At 45.3% G+C, this 19,729-nt stretch overlaps 1 protein-coding gene across 7 annotated transcripts in view; it reads right to left on the minus strand.

The window, feature by feature from the left end:
* Positions 1-19,729, minus strand: part of SCN11A (sodium voltage-gated channel alpha subunit 11) — a 115,678-nt gene that overhangs the window by 85,982 nt on the left and 9,967 nt on the right. For 4 of the 7 annotated variants that reach the window (XM_036219736.1, XM_036219730.1, XM_036219735.1 and 1 more), the window contains one exon: positions 12,196-12,286. The exons of 1 other annotated variant lie outside the window; for it this stretch is intronic. The gene's annotated coding sequence lies outside the window, so the exon portion shown is untranslated. Of the gene's footprint in view, positions 1-12,157; positions 12,287-19,729 lie in introns of all 7 variants that reach the window. 2 more of the 7 variants (XM_036219734.1, XM_036219732.1) reach the window with 1 other exon arrangement.

The raw sequence follows: 19,729 nt of genomic DNA on the forward strand, positions 1-19,729 counted from the left end.
TGAATGATTCTTAGATTTTTGCGAAATAAAGTAGGGAAGTCCTCCAATTCCTGGTGGGTATTTTTCTTTGCTGGTCAATTTCTGTTTCCAGTTTGGTCATGAGGCGTGGGAGACGCTGCGAGCTGCCTCCAGTGAAGCCGGAGCTGCTTCCTGCAACCGCAGAGGCACAGGGAGGTGTGCTGCTCGTAGATTGTGAGAGTCAGAACTTTCTGAACCTTCTGAACCTCCACATACTGCCCTTTCCATGTCCGTTTTCTGCAGACCTATATCCTGTCATTCACATGAGACCATGGCAGGCAGAGACTCCGACATGTAAAAATAAATATATAACTAATACAGTTAAAAATGGACTTCCACGAGCCTGTTAAACTTCCCTCTTCATAAAACACTCTTCTGCAAAGTCTGCATAGAGTTTCTCCAAAACCTTTTCTGACTTTGTTTCCCCATCTCCACTGCCAATCTCTAACTCATGCTCCTGTCCTTCGGCATCTGGAATAATGATAACAGATCCCTCTGGCCCTTGTCTTCTCTAATCGATCCTTTACACAGACAAAAATTCATATAGGGACAGGTTGCTTCTTAGCTCACACACACACACACACACACGCGCGCGCACATAGTCTCCCGACGTCCAACAAAATCTTGCCAAGACTCCCCAGCAAACATGTAATGCCCCCTCAGTGTGGTCCCAACCTACCCACATCGCCTCTTTGCTCAACAAGGGAGAAAGCTGCTCGCTGTTCTGTGGATACCGAGAGTCCACCCAGGCCTGCAGCTTGCTATGGCCCCCATCACATGCCCACCAGTGCCAGGCACCTGGTAACCGGGCAGAGGAGAGTGTGGGTGACTCTGTGTCAGTCTGCACCCCTGAGAAGCAGGCAACCCTGGCTGCTCAGTGCCCAAAAACAACGAGGTGAGGCATCCTTTTCGGTATGACTCCACAGATGCAAATGAAAGGATCTCTTTCTGCTTTGAGGAAAAAAATGACCAATTTACCTTGAAAAAAATGAAACCATTTACTTCATACGAATCCTAGAAAAACCATGGAGCACAGTACTCAGAAAGAACAATGGCAGAAACAAGGGGCTCACTTCTGGACGCAAAGTGGTTTTTAAAACATCTTTCCAGGAAGGGAAGTATACGGTTGAGCAGTGCGACAAAAGACCCAGAACCACTGCAGGCAACTGCTGCACAGTCACCTCGGCCATTTGTGGGAGTTAGGAGTCACGGCTGCTCCACACTCCTGCGGGAGCCCAGGCAGGCCGCCGCCCTCGCCAAGCCTGTGATGCGGAGATGGTAAGCTGGATGCCATCGGAAAGGCAAGAGGACAAGGAGAGATGTGTGAGAGGGTGTCGCACTATAACCAGGCTTCAAGTGTACCTGAACCCAGGAGACATGTGGAGACAATTCGAGTTTCAGGTAGTGGTTTTTCCTGGCAGGGAGGAACTCTAAGATGGGTCTGGTCAGACCTACAATCTTGTCTTCGGCTTTAATGGGTTAGAAGCATTTCATTTATTTAACAAAATAGTTATGAGTGCCATCTGGGGCAGCCTCTTCCCAGCATGAGAATTCTAGGAAAATCAAACTAATAACCCACAGAGAGTGGAAGCAAGCTAATGGGGACCAAAGAGTCATAGATATGTTTAACTTTGAGTTTTTTGTTTTTTTGTTTTTTTTTTTTAAACCAAAACTTACATAGAGCCTGAAGTTTCTGATGCAGTGGAGAACTGGTATACCCAGGGTGAGCCACACCAGGCCAGACACGGGATCGCTCACTCCCTTGGCCACAGCCGGCCAAACCCTGACATTGGTTTTCTCCGATCTTCCCTTGTCTAACTTTTTGTAGACTTCCGCCCTCCTGCCTGCATCCGTCATTAGCACATCACAGTTTTCAAGGTTATAGTTTATTTAACATGGCTCCTTATCGTCCTCATTTTGAAAAGTCCTAATCTCATCAAGCATGTGCTTACAAGCCTTCTCTGGAGTTGGGCTTCCCATATATTTTGGAAATTCTCATTATCCAAGAATGTCGCTCCCTACCTGATGGGCAGCTACAAAGTGTATAACTATCTCCCCTTGCACCTTAATTATATTGCTAAGAAGTAGTTCAGAAAAAAAGACCTAGAAAATGGCTTAAAATTGGCTCTCATATGAATTAGAGCTCTGTCAGCTGAGGAGGAATGAAAACCACGGGGAGCCAGCGCCTCCTGGGCCCGGCCCTGTGGTGGCCAGTGTCTTTAGGGATGAGTTTTCAGTTCCTTTTTATACTCTTCATCCACAGTCTCCAGAAAGGGCAACAGGCCATCTGACTTATGGCAGATATTTGAGATCAAGTGCCATAGTGACCATCTCAAGATAAAGGATGAGGCCAGCAACAGGACGATCCACAGGGAGAATTCCAGTTCAAAAAACACAAGGTCAGACCTTCCAGTGAGTGGGATGAATCTAACAGAGAGGGCAAGGTGAGACCGCATGAACTCAGAACCATGGGAACAAGTGTGAGACAAAATTATAGACTGAGGGCAACACCAGGCCCTGTTTGCAGCTGTGAGAGCCCAAAAGCCAAGTGCTCAGGAGGAAATGGAAGCCTCGCCGCCCGCTCTGGTGGAGCAACGCCTGGACCAGCTTAGGATGCAGAATTCCTGGAACTTTCAATGAATGTAAAGGGAATTTCCCACAGAGCAAGAAGAAATGAGCACGATCGTCCTGACCCACAAAGGCATTGCTTTTCCTAATGGCTTAATGGGCCCTGGGCAAACAGTAGGTGAGACCCGGACTTAAGTGGAAAAGTCTGAGTTTATATAACACAGCCCCGCTGAGCTAATAAAGCAGGGTGGGATGCTTCTCTATGACCCTAAGAGGAGAGGAAAGAACCCTGTGGCTCGTACTACTGGAAGAAATTTTAAAAAGGGTTTTGCGTATTAAGGGAAAGAAATTTCTCTGAAAGTAGGGTATCGGTAGAAATGCTGCGTGAAAGATGCCATGGCAAGGCATTATGTGGTTACCTAAAATGCGTCATGCGACACAGTGAGGATGGCTGATGACCCAGGCAAGGGGTGAGGGCAGGAGAGGGAAACCTGGGAGGAAGAGCCCAGCCCAGGTCAGGAGCCTGGGCTCTTACGTAACATCTGCCTCTAATTGTGACCTTGGGGGAACCGATTCCGGGCCTTGGTTTTCATGTCTGTGAAGCGCTGTGATAATAACAGCAACCAACAGATACTGAGAGCCGCTTCGTATGCCAGACACGTGCTCCCGGCACTTTATGTGGGCTACTTCATTTAATTGTCACAGTAATCTCAAATAGGAGGTTAAAAAAAAAAAAAAGAAAACCATTTCTGATATCTCTTGAAAAATCAAAAAGTCTGACAACACTGAACACCAGTTCAACGTGGCAGAAGAAGCCATAGCTGAGTGGAAATGAGGCCGTTTTAGAGGAGGCCGTCAACTACGGCCCTCACCACAACTAGTGTACTGCTTATCGTATGGTCCCTGAGTGGTTCCTGCAGCATATGAGTTTGTGGCCCCTGCATTAGATGGGCTCACAGATTCCTCCTCCAGCCCTGAGAGCTGATGTTCTTTGTTCCATATCACCCTGCCCAAAGTACTCCCAGGCCATTCCTCCACATGCAGGCCTCAGACAAAGGGTGCAGGATGTTGTCTCCCCAACTCGAGAACTCCTAGGTAGCAGGAGCATTGGGCACTGAGGAAGGGCACTACTACGCCCAGTGAAATAGAGGTTCAGTGGACACTGGGCCCTCTGCAGCCGGCCCTCCCTTGTGCCATGAACTGAATCTCATTTGAATGGGAAAAAAATTAACAGAGGAATGAACAAGGAAATTCTGAAATCCCCAGGGGCTGTGCCAGGACGAAGCAATTTAAGGTGTGACCCTAAGCAAGGTTTCTTAACCTCTCTGTGCCTGTTTCCTTACCTGTAAATTAAGAATTGCCCCTGCCTCACAAGGAGGTTGTGAGCAGCACAGGAAGAATCTCTTTGGGTTACTAAGGACTCAAGATTCTGGTTCTAGTCCTTTGGCCATCATGAGAGCTCTGTGGTTTCATGATAGAATGATGTATCTCCATTTAAAAAAAAAAACAAAATCCCTTTTTGCTTAAGCTAGCTTGTGTTGGGTTTCACCCACCAGGAAGTTAGAAACAAACTACTTCGAGATAAACTTACACATTACAAACCTGTCAGTTCTGTGTGCTTTTTCAAATGTTCTTTTTCTAAATGGGCCTCTGGTGAAGATAATGATCAGTTCATTGATTTGTTCGCAAGAGAATGGGGTGAAATAAAGTCCTGTTCACTGCATTTCTAATTCTTTTTAGTCCAACTGCTTTTGGGAATGTTTCTGCCCCAGTCATCCTTCTCCAAGCTCTTCCCTCTACCCCTCCACTCCCCTCCTCAACTTCTGGGCCATAGGAGTAATCCCAGAGTCTTGCTCTGTCACCAGAAGGTCCTCTTCACTAAGAGCCATCTTAGACAGCATTCCCCAACTCATTCTTCAACTGAGGACCCTCCACTGGGGCAGGGGCTCTCTTCAGCTGGAGACCAGCTGTGTGAGAGCTTCCTCTTCCTGCTCCACAACATTGCCTTAAAGCAAATGAGCTCCCCCTGTCTTTCCATAATTGCAGAAAATGTTGCTTTCTGTTGATTGCAACCCAAGAACCCTCACTCCTTTATAGTAGGGGCAAAGGAGTAGATGGTGAAAGGCGGGTGTTTAAACTGAGTTGTCACAGAAGGCCTTTCCAAGAAGGTACAATTTATACTGAGTTTTCAATAAAGTATGGGAATGAGGGGGGCAAAGTCTGGGGAGAAGCATTCCAGGGAGGTAACAGCAAATGCAAAGACCCTGAGGTGGGAACACAGTCAGGGAGCAGAGAGGAAGCCAGTGTGGCGAGAGCTGAGTGAGCGAGCGAGACAGTGGTAGGAGATAAGGTGGAGCACTGGGCAGCAGCTGGAGCATGGAGCATCCGTAGGCTACACCGAGGAGTATGGGTTTTAATGATATGGCCTGAGCCACTGGAAGGCTTTAACGGAGGAGTAATGTGCTCTGAGCTTTAAATATCTTTCTGGTTGGATGTTTTCAACGAGTATAGAAATAGACATATCAGTGAAGACCCTGTTCCAGGAGTCAAGAAAAAAGGTGGCAGTGGCTTGCGTGCATGGAGATGGAAAAGAGCCAACAGATTTATTGTAAGACAGTTTTAAGGGAAAGCCTCCTGAAGGACCTGCTGATGTGGAGTATGAGAGGAAAACGAGAATTGAGGTCGATTCCTGGATTTTGGACTGAACTGTGGAGTAGATGGAGTTGTCATCACCTAGGATGGGGAAAACTAGAAGAGAAAGACTTGCCCTTTCAAAGTCTGTATTAGTCATCTACTGCTGTATCAGAAAGGACCACAAAATTTAGTGGCTTATAATAGTAAACTGTTATTATCTCAGTTTCTCTGGGCCAGGAATTCAGGGTGGCTTAACGAGGTGCTTCTGGCTCTCACGAAGTTGCAGTTTAGATGCTGGCTGGGCCGCAGTCACCCAAAGTCTTGATGGGGGGCTGAGGATCCACTTCACAAGTGGCTGGCTCACTGGCTGGCACGTTGTGCTGGTCCTTGATGGGAAACTCCCATTCCTCACTACCTGGACCTTTCCACAGACCACCTGAGTGTCCTCATGACATGGCAACTGCCTTACTGCAGACAAGTGATGTCAGAGAGGAAGGCAAAAGCCATAATATCTCTTATGACCTAGCCTGAGAAGTCACACTCTGTTATTCCCACATCTTGTTGGTTACATGGGTCGGCCCTATTTGGTGTGAGATAGGACTACACAGGAACATGATACCAGGAGACAAGACTCACTAGGAGGTGTCTTGGTGGCTGGCTCCCACGCTGTCCACGCAGATGCCAGAAGGTAGTGCAGACAGGGCCACTAGGTGTGTCAGAGGGGCCCAGCTAGCAGGAAGTGGAGAGTAGGCCACAATGGAGCTGAATGGTCAGATTATAAGAGATACAAATGGGCCAAAGGGGGCGATTCTCGATGTGTGGAATGGACTTCAGCTGGATGTTCTCCATTAAAGAAGGGGCTGGGCTGAACAGGCTCTGCTTCTGCCCTGTTTGTCGAAATCCCCATAGAGATGTTCATGGGGTTCAGAAAATAGGGAGGAGCTCACCAGAGTTAATAAATGTGAAGGTGACCAACAGAAGGAAGAGGAAATCTCAAGCTGAAGATGTAAAAGAAATTAACGAAGGCCACTAGTCAGTGTTAAGATGCAAGCATCTCTCCTCCCCCTCTCCTCTACATGTTGAGCGGGAACAGTGCTGGGGAGAAAGCGTGAGCAGGAGGATTCAAGGGCTCTGAGTCAGGGATCAAGTGTGTCAAAGAGGAACAAACATAGGTCAAGAAGTTACCAAAATACAGACCAAATCCATACAATTCCGGGGAAACCTGAGTGGAGTCCCGGCAACCCTGCGATATTTGCAGTGTAGCTACGCAGAGGTCAGCCTCTTGCCTGAGGTTGTCGGAGTCTCTTGAAGCAGGAATCAACAGAGTCACCTGGCCTTTTCCAGGTATGGGGCTCCTTCTCTCCTCGTGGTCGAGGAGGAACGTGGTCCCCAGCATTTCTACGCTCCCCCCACCTTCCTTCCCATTCCTGCACGACATAGCAGGGCCAAGAGAAAAGAGGCACATCCGACTGAGGAGCACAAGGCTCTGCCCCCAACCGCACAAAACGTTTTTAATGTGAAACTATCCATTAAAATATAGTGGGTTTTTTGTTTTTGTTTTGTTTTGTTTGTTGTTGTTGTCCTTATTGGGTTTTTTTAGTGACTAATGCATGGATAAAGAAAGGCTGGGTAGCTTCCGAAGGGGAGGAGGGGAAAGTCAGCCTCGCAGGCTTTCATCCACCGCTCCTCTCTCCGCTCCTAGTCTGTCGTCTCCTCTTTTCCCCTCTCCACCCCTCCTCTCCTTTCTTCCTCCCCCACACCTCTCCATCACTCACTCACTAACTCACACACACACATACACACATGCAATCTTATCCTGTCTTACAGGAGTCACTGTCACCTTACAGGGATGACTAATGGCACAGGCATGCCTGAGGTCCATATTGCTAGTGCATGGCTTTTTCCACAGGTGACAGGGTCTCTCCCAGTGCCTGGACCCTCTCAGAGACTCCTGAAGGAATGTGAGTCAAGTACTGAGGAGGTAGTGATCTCCCTAAGACACTCTGAGGCCCAAGAGTGGCCTCCCATGAGAAGACTGCACGTGAAGGAAGCAGACATCTGCCCGTGTGATCTGAAGAGCTGTAACTTCACCCTCGAGATGGTCAACCTTTGAAAACTGTTAAACTCATTCTGGGCACTGACACTTCAGTGAAGGTTAATTCATCAGTTACTGAGTCTTACCTTGACGAAACAAACACCAGCCCCTGTGAAGACTCAGATCTGCTCTCTCGGGGAGCCAAGGTGCCCTCTTGCCCCAGGCCTGGTCTTGAAGAGAAATTCTCTTAACAAAGGGCCACACCCCGAGCCCAAAGCACAAGGCCCTTCTAAGTGCGAGGCCCTGTGTGACTGTACGGGTCGCATACAGACAAAGCCGGCCCTCCCTGCCTATTATTTCCCCCCAAGTCCACAGCCTTGACACCTGCCATTGACCTTCGTCCAGCCCTGGGCTGGGCCGTGGGGGACTCTGAAGGAGAAATGCTCTTCCTTCCTCTATCTGTTGTCTTTCTCACTCTCTCAGCCTAGGCAATTCCATCTTCCCACCTCTCTGGCCAGGTACATATCCCGTTGCCTCCATCATCAAAGATTCTGGGCTGCTTCATTCCTCCTCTTACAGTTCTTCCTGTCTTTGGCAGCTCAAACCTACCCTCCTGGATCACCATCCAGTCTCTTCCTGCCTCAAGTGTTCCTCACACATGGTACCTCTGTCCAGGCCTCCTCCATCTCCACACCATTATTCTCAAGGCTCTCTTCCCATTTCTGCCTCCAGTGTCACCAAACTTCACCTCAAAGAAAGAGTTTTGCCAGCAGCTTGGGACTATTCCGATCCCTTACAGTTATCCTGTTCAGAGTTTTATAGGACAGCTACATTTGAAAGATATTTTATAAGGGATGAAAGATATCTAAAAGTACTTATTTTGTGATAAATGATTTTATAAATGAGAAAACAGAAATTTGGATGGGTTAGGTGACTCTTGTCCAAGGTCACACAGTTAGTTAGTGGCAAAGCCAAGGCAGGATTGATTCTAGCATCTGCTGACTCCAACTATAATCTCTAACATAATTAGGGATCAGTGGGGTCGTAAAGGAATAAGACAGTGGTGTTGAAAAATGATGGCTACATCTTCTTTGGCCCTATGGAGAGGTGGGGCCCTATTGAGTCTGGGCAAGTTTGTGACTGCTTCGACCAATAGAGTGGATAGGAATGATACTAGGTCCAAAAAGTCTGCCAGGTTCTCTTGGGAGGCTCACTCCAGGGAAAGGCAGCCTCCATATAAGAACACCAAACGCCCTGAGACTGCCATGTGAGGCTGCGACGCGATGCTCTGGTCAATAGCCCCAGCCAAGCTCCCAGGCGACAGACAACAATTGCAAGCCACGTGATGAGCAGTCCTGGTCACCTAGCCAGTTCGACCCTTAGAAGTTTCCAGCCCCCAACTGTCAAGTGACCCCCCTCCTTCCCTGAGGAGGCCCAGGACATAGGCAGCAGAGAAACCATCCTCATTGCTGCTCTGCCCGAATTCCTGACTCACAGAATCCGTGACCATAATAAAAGGGTTGTTGGAAAACAATCAGTTTTGGGGTGATTTGTTATGCAGCAATAACTGGAACAGACACGTACAACCTGGGTATCTGACCACGGATGTTTAAGTCATAAATTTCACATGACTGCCTCTAACAGCTTTTTGAATTCCTTAACAGGAAATGAGAAGGTACCAGTTTTGAAGGATGTGCTTAGAGAGAGCAGAGCTTCCCCCTCACTGTAGCCAGGTCTGTTTCTGAAAAGAAGTGGACAGGTGAGGGCTTCAGCTCCAGGGCCACATTAACCTCTCTGAACTTTAGTTCCTCCTCTACAAAATGAGAGATAGAGAGTAATTCTCACTTCATGGATTGATGGGTGATCCAGGAAAGTGAAGGTGTAAACTTGTTCTGGGAACTCTTCAGCACACTCTAAGGACAATCATTAAGGCCACCTACAGCCCGTTTCCCCCCCTGCCCCCTCCACAGCCCCTCCCCTTGCCTTGTAGATAGGGCCCGACTCTGTCGAAATAATTTTCCCAGCCCAAGCCATTAGCTCTACAGAGCCTCACACAGCTGTCATCCTTCCCTTCTAGTTTGCACCTTTCCAATAAAAGCATTGCCTCTTTTGATTACAGGAGAATTCTCTACTCTAATTGACTTCCAGGCATTAAAGTTTTACTGAGATGATCTCAGAGGCTCCCTGGGGACAGGAGAAGTGCCTAGCGTTGCCGCCTTTAGGGCTCTGGTGCTAGCAGAGAGTTTCTAAAACTGTTTGCTATAAATTTTGGCAAGGAACCTTTTGGGGAGTATAGAGAGCAGCTCAAAGCAAGAGAGGCACTCAATTTCCCTCTCATCCGAGGCACTGGAGGCGAAGGGCAGCTGGATCCCGGGCTCCCTGCTGCATCTCACTGACCTCTGCCACAGCGGGCAGAGCGGGACACACACATGGAGGCCTTTGCACCTGCATTCCTGCCCCAACTTTGTTCATGCGAGGCCTCTACAGAGGCACAAAAAGGGAGAGGTGTGGAACCTGCGCTCTGCAAGTCAGCAATACACCAAATTTGGCGGTACAATTAGCCACTGAAGAGGTACCTAAACCGGAGAAGGACGAGAGGAGGACGGAGGACCAGGGGTTAAGGACAATTGAGAAAGGTTTCCTACTGGAATGGAAACAAGTGCTAGACCTTGGAAGATAACAACAACTGTAAAAACGTATATGCCACTTGCTTTGTGCCAAATCCTGCCCCAAGCCCTTCATATACTTCAATGCATTCATTCCTCACGACAACCCTAGGGACAGATTTTACATTTAATCTCCTTTCACAGGTGAGAAACTCATGGCATGAAAAGACTGAGTAACTCAGCTAGAATTAGAGCTAGAAAATGAAAGCCTGACTCGAGGTCTGTGTTCTTTGTCACTACATTGTGCTGCCTTTCAAGGCATTAATGCAAGGAGATGAGGAGAAAGAGAAAGGCCTTCCAAGGAGATGCTGCGGGCACAAAGATGGGACTCTGCTCTCTGCTGAATGACCAATCACTTCTTTCCTCTGCCTGGGAAAAAAGAAATCATGTATACGGTTTTATACGCTTAGAAAATTTCTGAAATGATAGAAAAATGTTATCAGTAATTACCTCTCAGAAATGGAAATGGACGGGAGTGGAGTGGAGGGAGGAAAGCTCTTAACTCTTTATTTTATACTCTCCAAATGTTAGAAAATTTTGCCTTGAATCACTTTTAGAATTCCATGTTGTTTCGTAGAAACTGAACAGAGGGAAGACTCTGCTCCCCCGGCCTCCACCACTCACGCCCTAAGGGAAACAGCTACCACGGGAGGGGGTGGGGAGGGAAGCCGACCAGCAGAGGCAGCTCTCCGGGCTACAGCAGAGTGCAGGGAAAAGGAGCCTCTGCATCCGGGCCTCCGCCCAGAGGGAGCTGGGGACCTGCCCTCCCGCCAGTCAAAGGGCCCACCCCTCAGGCCCAGGACCACCCCCCACCGTCCTCTCTTCTTTCTCTGAACTGCCCCAGCTTTCCATTCATCACCCCATGTTTGCAGAGATCACAAAGAGAGCTGCGGACCAATGTTTTGCAATTTTTAAAAATTGAGAACGTACAAAATTTGAGAAATTCTACATAAACACCTGGATGTGTTACTTCTTTTAATCAAACCAGAGGATCCGGCAGTTCTGACCGGACACGCACACGGTCTGCCTCTGTCTTTACCACTCCCCCGCCCCTTTCACATTAAAGTCACACTGCCATTTATAATGCTCTTATGCTATTGTTTTTCTTAAAACTGGAGAGCTTCCTCAGCTCATCACCTGCTAGGTCCTGATAAGAAGATGAACTTGCAGCCTATGCTTTAGATTGCAAATAATTTTCAACGGTTTCCGAGTCCCGTTCTCCCCAAGATTCCTGAGTACAGGAACAAAGTCCAACACATCCTTCGTATTCCACACATCCTCTATCCGTGAAGCTTTCCTGATAAATTGATCCATCATGGTTAAGTCACAGAGTAAAGATCTGGATTTTATTCTATCAGGACCGGCTATGGCCAAATCACCCATGCAGCTCGACTTTCAATCCTCCCCAACAATGCTCTGTGGTTTTATGTCTTTGAATACTGATATATCAGACGACATACTGGTCTCCCCTAGGCCGACAGTTTTACTAAATATAACTGCTGACTTCTGTTATGTCTTTACAGATAACTTGCATCCCTCTGGCTGATTTATCTTCCTCCCTTGACAGTCAACTTCCCATTACATCTCTCTCCTGCTCATGCATATTATATGAATGACTCATGTGTCAACAAAAGGAGGAATCTCTTTACCCCTTACCTGATTCATTTAAAATAGTAAAAATATCCTTAAAGTCAATGCGCCATGTGAAAACACCTTTAATTCCACTTAGTCCTTACAGGAATCCTCATCAAAGTGGCATAGTCACCATACTGGAGATTGGGAAAACAGTGCACAGACAGGTTAAGCGACTTGCCGAGCATCACACTGTCCTGACTAATCCAGTGCTTTTTCTTGATTTTCAAGGGCAGGTAGAGTTGACTAAGTCTCAAGACCAGTTAATACTGCACTTGGCCCACTCGGCCCCAGAAAAGGGTTGCAATGAGAAAAGGAAAGGAAAATTTGATTCTTCCAAGCCATTTCTTTACCTCACGTCATCTGTGACTGTGGTTGCTTGTGATTCCCAAGTGCTTGGGGATCCACCTGGGCCTCCCTGGGTGGCCATGAGAGTGGAAGGAAGCTTTCTGAAGGGCTCTGTGAGGGGCAGCAGACCCCAGACCTGGGATCTTCCTCATTGAAGAATCCGGGATCAAGAGTGAAAGAATAAGCAAGAAGGGAGCCCCACCAGAAGTGCATCTCAAGTGCCACTTAGAGACACTGAGCCAAAACTGTGTCTCACCTTTTCTCGCCCAGGTCATGCCATATTAGGTGTCTCACCTTTTCTCAGCCAGGTCATGCCACATTAGGTGTCGTGCCTTTTCTTGGGCAGGTCATGCCGTATTTAGCTGACTGTTTTAGTCAGTTTGGGCTGAAATAACAAAATACCATAGATTAGGTGGCTTAAACGACAATTTATTTCTCACAGTTCTGGAGGCTGGGGAAGTCCAAGATCAAGGTGCCGGAAGACTCAGTACCTGGTGAGAGCCCACTTCTTAGTTTGCAGACAGACACCTTCTCACTGAAAGGGGTGGGGTGCAGGGTGGGAAGAAAAAGCTCTCCCATCTTTTCTTATAAGTGCCCTGGAAATATCAATCAAGCCGGCCTAGACAAGAAGAACCACCTGACCCTCTAAGCCACTAAGTTTTGGCATGGTTCGTTATGCACAAAAAAGCTAATCAATACACCCCCTATTACTTTGAATGGACTCTCCACGATCCCATCTAAAGCTAGCGCCTCCATTTGTGTGTATGTCTCATCCCCTTTCTTAGACTTAGAGACAGTTTCCACATTTCTCCTTTCCTTCTTCTGCATCAAAAATGTTTCTCACTTTAATGAATCATTTCTACTGTTATTTCCTCCTACTAAAATCATTTCTACTGTTATTTCCTCCTACTGAAAAACAAAACTTTCTTTTGACTCCACTTCCCCTGCCAGTTTCTGCCCCAATTCCCTACTTCCCTTTGCATCAAAAGAGTTGTCTGTTCTTGCTTTCCCTGATTCATTTCCTCCTGTTCTCTCTGAAACCCATTCTGATCAGACTTTTGTCTACATCCCAGCAACAAAACTTCTCACGTTAAGGTCACCACAAGGGCCAAGTTGTTAAACCCAGTGACTACTTCCCAGTCGTATCTTTGATCATTTTCTCCTTTTAGGGACACTTTCTTCCCTCGGCTTCCAAGTTCTCCAGCTTTCCCTCCTACCTCTACGGCAGCTCCTTCTCAGTCTTTATTTCTGTGTCTTCCTATTCTCCCCAACACCTTAACACGTTCATACCCTTGGACTCCAGCCTGGGCAGGAATCATCCGTTACCCCTCTTTCATATCACACAACCAATGCATCAAGATAAATGTTGGGTCTACCTTCAAAGCCAATCAATTCATTTTTTGCCCTCCCCCAAGATTAAGTGACCATCAATTCCCACCCCAGTTACTGCAATGGCCTCTTAACCCATCTCCCTTCTTCCACAGACACTCGATTTACAAAATAAATACATTTAATATCTACAATTAGGGATAGGGGTGGAAAGGATTTCCATAATTCCCTTCCAAAAATAAAGGATGGATTCTTTGCTTGAACAACCTCTTCCAGTAAAAGGGGGATTCCCTTTATAGATCTCTTATTTACATGTATCACTTTTTAAGGAATGTGGCTGCAGCGTTAAAGGGAGGAACAACAACAGCCACTTTTGTCAGTATCTGAGTTTCTCAGTCAGCCCAGAGGGCAGCTTCTGCGAGCCAGCCCAGCCTTTCAATGACTAAAGTCTGTGGAAAGGAGCCGGCCGGTGATCTGGAGCCAGGGTTGCAGGCTCCACTACCAAACGCACTGCACACTTTAAATGCTTTCACGCCTAGTGGGCCCTACAAGCTCTTACAGGGTAGAATTAAGGAGCTCCTTGGAGAAAAACGGTTTTCAGGGATAATTGGTCCTGGGAAAAGGTCACTTTAAGTAAATACACTTAAACGGGAACCAAAAATTTACAGTAAATAATGAGAGTTGGGGGAATGTGAATTGGAGGCTTTCTAATAATGATTGAATCAGTCTTCCACATCGCTTTCATTATCTTAGCGAAATCCTACATCTTTTGCTTGCAATTTCGCGTCGCAACGGGTTGGCATAGTAATCACAGTGAAAACAACTGACTCGTGGGCAGAGATGCCAGTGTTAAGGCAGAGGGAGGTGTGCAGGGGCTACTAGCTCGACAAGGACCTGTTTGTCACCGAGCGTTTCATGTTGGGACGCCCTTTACTTTGCGTGCTCCCACAGTAAGTACTCTGATAATGAGGTTTCCTTGCGCTCTAGAACAGGAGTTATTATTGCAGTTCCTGGATGAAAGGATCCCACCGGGAGATGTGTGACTCTCCTCTGCTGCTAACGCCCAGCCACACCCTTCGTGATGCTGGCTGATGGCCTGGCTAAGGTTCGCCCAGGCCGGGTTTTCCGGACCCTGCTATGTTCAACACCTGAAGCTAAAGTAGGGGGCGGGTGGGAATATCTGCTTTGTGACTACTGCCATCTACTGAAGTTAAGCTTCATTTCCAATTTTACCACTGTCGACATTATAACTGGCTCTAGGGGGCAATGCATCACAGTCTACGACTTGGATAGGTTAGCTTAGCTCTGTTCAGTCGGAGCTTTGCGAGGTCTGGTGAGGCTTGAAACCTCTTCCTCCTGGTGGGAGATTGTAAATTTGTATCTGGTTTGGTCTGGACTGGATGGAGTCTGGCTCTACAAGTCTTCAAAGTTTGCACAGTAAGAGTGCAGTTCATCCTTAGAATACGGCTTGTTCTTTCATACCCAGCTTTGCACATGTTCTGAATACCACCTCTCCTCCACTTGGCAAACTATTTTTCAAGATCAAGTTCAAATGTCCCCTCTAGAAAGACTTTCTCAACTTCCTCAACTTTATTCTCCCTTTCTTCTGCACTTAAAATAAGTTTACTCAGTTCTGTTATAGCACTTACCACATGCACCTTAATTACTTAATGATTGATTTCCTCCTCTAGACTTAAGCTTTTAGGTAGAATTGTCATGATTTAATCTCATTTAACATGTGTTCCACTCCCTATCGAGCACAATGAAGACACTCGCTACGTATGCACTACATATGAAGATACCCCTGTACATATGTACATAATCAATTCTGTTTTCTCCTCTTAATCTGACTTTTTATTACAGGGAAGATGTCAGTCGAGAACCTAGAAAAGTAGAGGGAAAATTATTTTTCCTCTCCTAAATGCATACGTTCTGAGAAAAACACCTATTGGGTTGTTTGTCTCCTTGTCATTTAGTTGTAAGAATTCTTTGCATATTCTGGATATGAGGCCCTTATCAGATGCTATGATTTGCAGATATTTTCCCCATTCTGTGAGTTATCTTTTTGCTTCCTTGATAGTGTCCTTCGATACACACAAAAAAATGTAATTTTGATGAAGTTCAATTTATCTATTTTTCCTTTTATTGCTTGTGTTCTTGATGTCATATTTAAGAAACCATAAACTGATCTAAGGTCATGAAGATTTACACCTGTAACCTGTTACCTACTTTCACATCTTACATTTAGGTCTTTGATCTATTTTGAGGAAATTTGTGTACGTGATGTGAGGTAGGAGATTCAACTTCACTCTCCTGCATGTAGCTATCCAGTTGTCCCAGAGCCATTTGTTGAAAAGACCATTCTTTCCCCCGATGAACAGTTTTGGTATCTTTGTCAAAAATCAATTAATCACAGATATATGGGCTTATTTGTGGACTTTCAATTCTATATAATTCATCTATATGGCTATCTTTATGTCATTATCACTTTTTTGATGACTAAAGTTTGTAGTACATTTTGAAATATGACCAATGATTCCGAACAAGACACAAAGAAGTCTAAACGAGATACAAATATCATAAAATTATGTACTTATAAATGTATTTTACCCACAGTATGCCCCATATCCAGTGCTACAGTAAATTCTCCTTACTTACAGATGTTTTGTGTGAATGGAATAAGTTCGTGAAGTTAAAAGAGCTGAGTTCTACCATCTGGAACAATTCATACAAGCAAAAGCCCAGAGGCAAAAGGGACCGTGAAAACTTGGAAGCAACCAAGATGTCCTTTCGTAGGTGAGTAGATAAATGAACTGTGGTACATCCAGGCAATGGAATATTATTTAGCACAAAAAAGAAAGAAACTATCAAGCCATGAAAAGATATGAAACTTAAATGCATATTACTTAGTAAAAGAAGATATTCTGAAAAGGTTACATATCCTATGATTCTGGAATAGGCAAAACTATGGTGAAAGTAAAAAGATTAGTAGTTGCCTAGCGATAAGAGGTGAGGGAGGGATGAACAGGCAGAGCACAGAAGATTTTTAAAGTCAGTGAAACTATTCTGTATGATACTATAATGGTGGATACGTGATACACACTTGTCAAAACCCATAGAATGTACGACACCAAGAGTGAATCCTGATGTTAACTAGAGACTTTGAACAATAACAATGTATGAATGCAAAGTTCACTGATTGTGGCAAATGTACCACCCTGGTTGGGGTGCAGATAGTGTGCACATGTGGGCACAGAAGTATTTGAAAAATCTTTGTACCTTCTGCTTAACTTTTCTCGTGAACCTAAAACTGCTCTAAAAATAAAGTATGTTAAAAATTTAAAAATAAAAAAGGAATTTGAGGAGTTCTAGATCAGCTAACTGTGTCTGCCACAAGCACTATCTGAAAATAGCAGGACTAAATATTTACTTGCTGAATGCTAAGAAGCCCAGGGCTCTTCCCTCATAATGCTCCAGAACACTGGTGACAGACCCATACCCCTATAAGACTGTAATTTATAATAAATACATATTTGGTCTTTGTTCAGTGCCTGGAACAGGGTTCCTAAAACCCTTGTAACTTCCTGAGTGAGAAACAGTGATCAGAGCATCTTTTGCTGCAATATTTGGTCTTTTGTCCTTGGTTCCTAAAATAGCTCCAGAGTGATAAAGGTGAAAGAGGTGTCTTTTGTCATTCATAACAAGCCCCTTTCAATCACACCTGAGTTTATGTTAATGAGTGACTTTGGGAAGGCTCTAGAGAGCCTCGGGATGAAGGCTGATTGCCAGGGAGCATCAACGTTAGAGGGTTGGAACGTTAGGCCCACCCTCTGGCATTCGGAAAGAAGAGAGAAATTGGAGTTCAGGTCATCGCTAAAGGCCAAAGATATAAGCAACCATGGCTATATAATGAAGGCTCTATAAAAACCCAAAAGGACAGGGTTCAGAGAGCTTCCAGATTGTCACCAACCTGGAGGTGCCAGGCAAGTAGCGCACCCAGAGAGGGCATGGAAGCTCCACACCCATTCCCCCATCCGTTGCCTTATGCATCTCTTCCATCTGGCTGTGCCTGAGTTGTATTCTTTATATTAAACCAGTAGTCATCAGTAAATTGTTTTCCTGAGTTCTGTGAGCTGCTCTAGGAAATTAATCAAACCCAAGGAGGGGGTGTGGGAACCTCCAATTTAGAGCTTGTTGGAAGCACAGGTGACAACCTGCACTTGTGACTGTTGTCCAAAATAGGGGAAGTCTAGTGGGACTGAGTCCCTGACCTGTGGGATTGGTGCTATCTCCAGGTAGAGAGACTCAGAATTGACTTAAATCATGGATACCTGTCAACATAGAAGGTCCAAACCTGTAGAGAACTTTTATAAGAATTTACTTGAGCTAAACTGATGACATTGCTGGGAAGCAAGATATCAAATGCTCTGCAGAATGAGAGTTTTGCCATTTCTTTTAAAAAGAAGATGTAGAAATACACGCATGTCATTTAGAGACATGGAAGTAAATCATAAGAAGCCTGCCAAAGGAAGTAGAAGTGGTGGCCTCTAGGGAGCGGATAATGGGGAAGAGGATCTGGTGTTTTCCCAAGAAGCCCTGCGAGCTATACGACTCTGACTTTAATCATGTATAGTTCTGTTAAAGACGAACATTAAAAATAGAAAAAATGCAATACAAATGGAAGTATTTCTTTTCTTGGCCTCCACTCTAAAAATCTGTACATTGACAACCAGCTCCTTGTGGGTGAGGGCCTGGGCCCCTGGGGCCTATCACAGAACCTGGGCCATGGTGTGCACATCATACATTTTTCAGGGAACAAAAGAATGAATGAAGGGGAACAAACCAAAACAAGCCTTCTTAAGAACAGGACTTATAAGTTATCTTTAGCTCCTAACATACAGGTATGATCTAATTTGTTTAGGATTGACATGGAAATGGTCGGTCAATTTATTGCCATATCTTATACATCCATTTTTGTTCGGAAAAAGAATATAATCTGCAAGAAATGGAATTGATCAGGTTGTAAGAGATAGCAACCTAATCTAATGATTCAGAGACCATCACAGTATGTTCGGGATTTTCAACTGGGGGTGAGGACATAAGAGAATCGCAAGGTTGGGATTGGTAAGAAAGGTACATGTGGTTTGAAGGAAATCAATTTGAGAACCACCAATGTCGATAGGAAGAAAGAAGGCAGAGTCAAGAGGGTGGTCTGTGGTTCTAGCTCTGCCACTGACTCGTCCGACGAAGCAGTTGGTCTCAACTTCCTGACGAGAAGGCTCTACTCGATGGCCACTAAGACTGCAATTCAGTCTGAAAATTATTTTATGTTCTACCAATAATATTCTGAATGGCAAAGGCAGGTCAGGGTGATCTAGACATGTGCCATGGCTGGACTTTTACCTCTAAAATGGAAATAAAAAATATTTTGGAAAAGAAAATATTTGATTCGGGCTTTGAGATTTACAAATTAAATAATACGTAATTCTAGTTGTTGAAAAAAATTAGTGTACTGGATACAGTTTCTTTACATGCAAATGCTTGGATGCTTTTATTTGGGCTCCTTGCCAACAGCTTCCCTGATTCATAAATTCTATTTTAGATGCTGTTTTCTCTTTCTGATCTGTATGTAGCTAGAAAAAAGGAAGTATGCCTAAGTAATAAGTGATGATACTCATCTCTTACTTTTGCTATGGTATCATTTCCATGGTTTCTACCACAATTATGTTTCTTTACTAAGGAAGGCTAAAAATGTACTGGCAGCAGGAGCTTGTAAATGCAAAGGTAAATGCTTGATTAGCTGCAATTAGGGACTCATGAAAATAAATACTAGGTGACAGTTTGCACTATTCATCACAGCATTAATGAAGGTCAGAGGGGACATACTTTTCTCTTTTAAAAAAATAACTAGATAAAGAAAAGTCATCAATAATGCTACCACTTAGAGAAAAGCACCTTTAATGGATTGCATCATTAATACTGTCTTCCAATCTTTTTCCTTGGCAGGTAGGGCAAACGTAAGAGTCCAGAGGCACATTTCAGAGGCTTAGCACACATACAAACTTTCACATACACAAAAGTTTGTATGTGCCATAGCTGGATTGTGGAGGAGACATGGCCCCTGCCAGAGACGATGCAGAGAGGAAGCAAGAAGAAAAGAGAGGAAGCAGAGAGGAAGAGGAAGAAGTCCCCTAGCTTCTTTCTTTTTCTCCAGTCTTCCAGTAGCGCTTCCCTTTGGCTGAGCCCAGCCAGAAGTCAACTGACATGAGCGCCTGGAAAATGCAGCCTGCAGGGGCCAAGCCCCAGGCAATCAAAGAACAGACAGTGTGGGGCATAAATATGCACAGGATCAGCATAATCCACCCCTTTTGCTACTTAGCATTTATTCTCATCCTTTTTACCCATACCGAATGCTCATAAAACAACTTTGTGCTTCTACCCAGCACAAGGCTTTGATTGCCAAGGCATCCATTTCAAAAGATATCCACCTTGAATAAAC

This window comes from Rousettus aegyptiacus, unplaced genomic scaffold (assembly GCF_014176215.1).
Source record: "Rousettus aegyptiacus isolate mRouAeg1 unplaced genomic scaffold, mRouAeg1.p scaffold_m13_p_4, whole genome shotgun sequence".
Classification (NCBI taxonomy): domain Eukaryota; kingdom Metazoa; phylum Chordata; class Mammalia; order Chiroptera; family Pteropodidae; genus Rousettus; species Rousettus aegyptiacus.